The sequence below is a fragment of the Argentina silus genome, assembly GCF_951799395.1.
Source record: "Argentina silus genome assembly, chromosome: 6".
Taxonomy (NCBI): Eukaryota; Metazoa; Chordata; class Actinopteri; order Argentiniformes; family Argentinidae; genus Argentina; species Argentina silus.
This window is the reverse complement of record NC_139660.1, coordinates 1,542,281-1,549,727: the sequence shown is the minus strand read 5'-3', so window position 1 is coordinate 1,549,727 and position 7,447 is coordinate 1,542,281.

Here is a 7,447-nt window from a genome sequence, read left to right as displayed (position 1 = left end):
CTTCAAATAAAGAACACGTTTTCTCACATTATTCAAAAGTAATTCAATAGGACGTTTTATTGAGGCTTTCAATAGCCGTCCGGTCGTCATCCATATTTTCAAGCCCTGCAGTCAGAATTGTACTTCAATATGGAGTGAGTTCATTTATTCATTTATTTAATTTGTTCATTTATTACGTTCATTCGATTAACTTGTTGTATTCATTAATTTGATCGATTCATTGAGTCAATTGATTTCTAACATTATTTAAGAAAGTCTAAGAGTGTAGGCATCAACTGTAGGCCCGACCCGAGGCCGTGAGACTTCATGATGTAAGCAAGACATGGACAATACTGAATGAGTTTAATGTTTTAATCCCAAATAATGTCCAATGGATGACTGTTTGTGTTTGGGGGAAGGGGGGTGTGTGTATGTGTGGGGGGAGGGGGTGGGAGGAAAAAGTGTGTGGGGGCCTCTTTAGACTGTTGAGATGGACTAAACGGTGTGTGTGTGTGTGTGTGTGTGTGTGTGTGTGTGTGTGTGTGTGTGTGTGTGTGTGTGTGTGTGTGTGTGTGTGTGTGTGTGTGTGTGTGTGTGTGTGTCTGCTCTTGCCAGCAGTGCTGTGTCCTCTGCTGCACTGACCCGGAGTTTGGAGAGGGTGCCAAGACATAGTCGGACCCCTTCCCTGGTTTCCCAGAGAAACTGAACACAAATCATCTCTCCATACATGATGTACATCACAAAACACCCACCTCACCAACAAGAGGTGTCCTTCTCTCCCTCCCTCCCTCCTTCCCTCCCTCCCTTCCACCTTCCTTCCCTCCCTCCCTCCCTCCATCCCTCCCTCCCTATTCCCGTCTCCCTGTTGTCTCCACCGTGTCTAAGCAAACTGTTAAGAGAGTCATTACGTGTCTCTCTCTCACTCCCTTCCTCCCTCCCTCCCTATTCCCCTCTCCCTTTCGTCTCCACCGTGTCTAAGCAATCTGTTAAGAGAGTCATTACATGCCCCCTTCATCAACGGCGGAGGGAAACTTTGGCTGCTGCTTCACGGTTCCTCTTCTCAGAAACAGGGCTTTTGTCAGCCCCTGCTGTAACCAATGGAGATGCCACCCTAATTTGATCCCCCTTTTTAATTAACGTCCACGGCGCCACACAAATATAACTCATTCCCTGGGATTTGTGTTAACATTTTAATCCCAGAAACATAATCTGGTAATCAGGGGAGGCTGGTGGATGTAGAAATTGGAGGACAGGCTCATTGTAATGCTTGGAATGGAATGAGGAATGGTATCAAATACTATTTCTCATTCCATTCTATGCTTTACAATGAACCATTCCTCATTCCATTCCCCATGTCTATCCTCCGATTTCTACCTCCACCAGCCTCCACTGCTGGAGATAGATATCCACATGACTGGACTTTTCCACATTCCTGAGAATTAGGAGAGAGGTTAATAATGCCAGTGTAGCCAAGAAATCACTTAATACAAATTATTTTGAGCCTCTAAAAATATATGGCGGCGAAATGAAAATAAATCTCCTAACCTCTGTGAGCTTCTCCTCTCTCTCCCACAGCAAGATGAGGAACAGGTTGGAACACACGCACGCACGCACGCACACACACACACACACACACACACACACACACACACACACACACACACACACACACACACATGCACACGCGCACACACACACACACACACACACACACACACACCTGCTTTTATCATGTTTTACTGCCGTCTTGATAGGGTGAATATGCCCTTAACCTTGTGGAAAATTACCACATTCTAAACTGTTCTCTAACGTGTCCAATCTTCCCTGGCTTGTCCTGCTCTTTAGAAATCTGGTCTAGCTGGGAAAACTGGTCCCACTGGGTTAGTATGGCTGGGAAAACTGATCCCACTGGGTTAGTATGGCTGGGAAAACTGGTCCCACTGGGTTAGTATGGCTGGGAAAACTGGTCCCACTGGGTTAGTATGGCTGGGAAAACTGGTCCCACTGGGTTAGTATGGCTGGGAAAACTGGTCCCACTGGGTTAGTATGGCCTGCCCAGTGGGACTGTGTTTGTGGAGCAACACTTTCATCAAGTTTGTAAACCCTACTTGACAAAGTGTTTGCATGGTCCTCTGTGGCTCAGTTGGTAGAACATGGTGTTAACAATGCTAAGGTTGTGGGTTTGATTCCCGATGGGACCATATATACTGAAAAATGTATGCATTCACTGCAATGTAAGTTTCTTTGGATAAAAGTGTCAGCTAAATGGCATACATATATATTGTAAACCACTACCTTACATAACAATATTAATCTTATCTGTCCTCTGCAGGCTTTTTAGGTACTCCTTAGCAAACTGTAACTTGACCAAACCTTTTGAGAATAACTAGTGGTTTGCATCATACAGTGAAGTCTCTTTAGTTCGGCTGGTGACGTATTTTGAGGGAGGGTCCCTGACACATTCACGCCTACCTCCTGGAGAGTGTTCCTGATCGATTGGACAGCTGTTTTGGGGTTGTTCTTATTCATGGTGAGCATTCTTCGGTCATCCACTGTAAAGGTCTGCCTTGGCCTACCAGCTCGTTTGTGATTGCTGAGCTCACCAGTGCTTTTTTTTTCTTTTGAATGATGTGACTGAACACACCTGACTAACCAGAAACACCTGTCAAGCCAATTGTCCCATTACTTTTGGGTAACCTGAAATACACTATGCATAAAAAGTGTTGTAATTTCTGAATGATGAAACCAATATGTACACAAATACCACCAAATAAAAGCTGAGAATCTCTAATTTAACCTCACAGTAATTGTTTGATTTAAAATCCAAATTTTTGGAATGTAGTGCCAAAAGAAATGCTTCACTGTCCCATTACTTATGCTGGGCTGTATGTTGTATTTACATGTATTCATGTTTTGTGTATTTTAATTCTTCTTTTAGGTTTCACTCAAATTTTCCTTTGGGGGTCAATAAGGAAGTGAACTAGCCTATAAGATATCAGGCTAGTTCATAAAGATACTGCACAGCTTTACTGTACATGCATTATAACAGCTTTACTGTACATGCATTATAACAGCTTTACTGTACATGCATTATAACAGCACCAGTTTAAGTTCCATTCCAAGTTCTTAAAGAGTGGAATACAGCCCAGGGATATGGGATGGAGCATTTGAGAAACCCAAGAGTATCTTGGCTACTGGTGATTGAGACATTTGCACCTTATCCTTACCACTATCCACTATCTGCCCAGACTGCCATAACCATAAACATAGCCATGAACAGGGACGTGCAGAGGGGGCCGTGAAAGGTGGAAAAACCCTTTGCCCTGCCGCTCACAAAGTCATCCTCCTGGATGGTGTTTGTTTTTTATTTCTCTATATTATTATGAATCACTTCCTAAAATGTCAAGAACTACATATGTTCTCTTTTGAGCCTCAAAATATATGACGGCTAAATGAACATACATCTCCTAACCTCACACACACACACACACACACACACACACACACACACACACACACACACACACACACACACACACACACACACACACACACACACACACACACACACCTGCTATCATGTTTTACTGCTTGATAGGATATTGATAGGGAATATGCCTTGAACCTTGTGGAAAATTCCCACGTTCTAAAATCAGTGATATTATAAGCAAGGAGTTCAACTGAGAAGGAGTGGTTGCTGGTGCTTCTTTTTCTTCATCCCATTCAAAATCCCATAGACTTCGTTTAAAGACACGTTGTGTTACGACTGTGGTCACCTGTGTTTGGGCTGCAGGCCGTAGAGTCTGTGGTCACCTGTGTTTGGGCTGCAGGCCGTAGAGTCTGTGGTCACCTGTGTTTGGGCTGCAGGCCGTAGAGTCTGTGGTCACCTGTGTTTGGGCTGCAGGCCGTAGAGTCTGTGGTCACCTGTGTTTGGGCTGCAGGCCGTAGAGTTTGTGGTCACCTGTGTTTGGGCTGCAGGCCGTAGAGTCTGTGGTCGTATCTCTGGTTTAAGGCTCTCTCTGCCACCCAGTTGACCAGAGCCCTGGACAGGAGGAGGGGCAGGAGAGCATTGGCCCGTGTTATGACGGTCATGTCCAAGGGGTGGCCACTGCTGGACATCCAACCCATCACCCAGGCCCCCTTCCGGGTACTCAGGAACGTCTGAGAAAGAGGGGAGAACCGAGCCACATACACATCGGAGACACTACATCCTACTGAGTACCCCCAGCACCACAGACAGCACCACAGACAGCACCACAGACAGCTCACTACAATGTTTTTGGTTTGTAATTCTGCTGCATAAACAAAAAGTAAACACACATATATATAATATACATAAATTATAAATATATGAGACAGAATAAGAAATAATTCCTGCTTTTTATTTGGATTTCAAACAGGTGATCAGCACCTAAACTCACACACAACATAACACATAACAAGGTCAACAAAACTGGTCAGTAACAAACTGAACCATAGCCATAAACTGAACATTTGAACTGGGCTATATGGACTATATATATCCAGAGACACATCCACTTTATTGTACATAGTACTATTACTTTACCCACTGTATACACACACGTTGCACAGTTAGAAAATGAGTTGGCAGCAGAGCATTTTGCTGCAAGTTGTACTTTGTTGGGCAAAATAAACTAATAAACATAAACAGTCTTCATGCTGGTGAGAGCTGAGAACCCATAGATCACATAGAACCCATCTCACATAGGTCACATAGAACCCATCTCACATAGATGCCATAGAACCCATCTCACATAGGTACGTTGTTGCAAAGGGCATCAAAGTCTTAATGGCGCGATTTGCCAATTGAGGATTGCGCGCAAGGCAATCCAGAAATCTGGCAGCGCCTTCTGATTGAACTCAATTTTCATTGCCCCGTTGGTGGATATCTCAATGAGGCTCTCTCGCTCAGACACAGGTAGGTGGCATGAGTTGTTGGAAGAAAAGGGATAACGAATCCAGTTATCTCTGTCGTCTTCTTCGGGGAAGTACCTGCGTAATTGTGCAGCCAGCTCGCCGAGGTGTTTCCCTATGTCACATTTGACACTGTCCGCAAGTCTGAGTTCGTTTGCACACACAGAATCGTGCAATGATGGGAACACTTGAGTGTCGTTCTTGTTGACACAGTCAGAACAGAGTTCCAGCTTTTTAATGGCCTCAAGAAGATATTTGCGCTAAATTTAAGAATATAAAAAATAGAATATTTATTTATATTCTTAATTTAGCTACAGCAGTTAAAGTACATACATTATTTGTTACTGAGGGCATCAGCTGATGCAAGGTTACACCGTGTGTGTGTGTGTGTGTGTGTGTGTGTGTGTGTGTGTGTGTGTGCGAGAGAGAGACAGAGAGAGAGCGAAACGACAATGAGAGTGCATGAGACGAAGCGAGAGAATACTTCCGTCACAATACATCTAATCAATTACATGGGGCAAATATAACGAAAAGAGCAACTTAAATGTAACCGATTCAAGGTTACAATTGTGGCTTTTGCATGGCAGCACCCCTCACTCAAGATGCCTTCACATGCGCCTACATGCACTCAATCGCCCAAATAATTGTAATTTAAAAATTAAACCAGTGGTGATCAGATTGTCCAGTTAGTATTGATCACTTTTCGATTTTTCTTATTTTCTTTCTTATTTTCGTTTTCTTATTTAACATAATTAATGAGTTGTGTATGCGGGATTATGTTCAGGCAACATTCGAGAAATGCGTTGCAGCTAAATTTAACTACCCTGCGCGATTCACACTGTCGGTTATTTTGTAGCCTAATTGATATCCTATGAACATTATCCCTTACATATTAGACATTGTGATCATATTATTCTGTTTGATAGGGTGCATGCATTTATTTTTGGTACTGAAACTGCAGTCGGCTATTCAACAGGACTGTTTGGGAAGATAAATCACAGATTTATTTCGCGTACCCCCTAGATCGTACCCCACTTTGACAATAGTGGGTCTATGGGCTGGGAGCCGTCAACCCCCTGGCTGAGGTGCAGGCCCGATGGGCCACCAGGGTCTTTAAAGGTGAACTCACAGAGTTTCACATTTTCTAGAGTTCAGTTCCACATGATGCAGTCCTGCAAGTTGCTGATATGTCTCGGTGTTTCTGTACCCTGTTCTCACATCTTCTATTGGTTCAGTATTATGACATCAAGCTGGGAACAACATGTCATACACCAGAGGGCGCACTTCCCCAAATGAACTGTAATCATATGGGGGGCGCCATGTAGTCAACCTTCTTCATCTTCTGTGATTTGAGTGGATGGAAATCATATGCTGGTGGTTCACTGCCACCTGCTGTCCTGGAGTGTATTATCAACTCATCTCCAGGGTCTCAGGTCAGTCCTTTATGGGCACCAGTAGATGGCGCCATGCACCTGAAAGCCATTTACAGTCTGTAGATAAACCTGTTGAAGATGAAGACCCGTGTGTAGTTGACTACATGGTGCCACTCATGCTGTCACAAATGCGAAGTCACTGTGACTGCCGATGCCACTTATTGAAGGTTTTATTTACCCTTTGGATAAAAGTGTCTACTAAATGACTTAAATGTCAACATTTTACAATCATACAGGCTGAGCGTAATAAGCGTAATAATCGCGTACAAGCCCTTTATGACCTCTCTCTCTGTGTGTGTGTGTGTGTGTGTGTCTCTCTCTCTCTCTCTCTCTCTCTCTCTCTCTCTCTCTCTCCACCCTCCCAGGTTTGCTGTGCTGGGGCTGCAGGTGATGCTGGGTCCCTGCACCCCGTACCAGTACCAGTACCAGTACCAGTACCAGTACCAGTACCAGTACCAGTACCGCCATCATCCCTTACCTTGACTCCCTAGCAGAGCAGGTGGGGGTTCGTCCCAACATCCTAGGGCTGCAGGTGATGCTGGGTCCCTGCACCCCGTACCAGTTGGAAACTGACTCTGTAAACACGGGGAGGTGAAAGACAATAATAAACACCATTTAGCTGAACGCTTTTATCCAAAGCAACTTTGTGAGTGCATACATTTCAGTATAGATGGTCCCAGCAGGAATCAAACCCACAACCTAAGCATTGTTAGCGCCATGCTCTACCAACTGAGCCACTGAGGACCACCAATGTCATCAGCTAAAATGTGATTTTACCAAGAGGATGCAGAATATGTTACTTTACTCATGATTAGTTGGTTTTTACAAGTAAATGTATGCTGGCATTTGGAAGGCAATCTTCTCATTCAATAAAATAAATAAAATAAAGGTTATTTGAGATGTTGATCTGGACAGAATCACCCTTTCAAAACAAAGGTGCAGCTAAAGGTTCACAGACATCATCCAGGTAATCAGGTCAAAAGTCATTGATTGACAATGATACTGTATGTAACTAACCACAACTCAAAGTTCACAATCACTGTCTTTACTCCGCCCACCGCAATTTCTCAGTCGGGATGTGGTGTTGCAAGCCAGCCAAG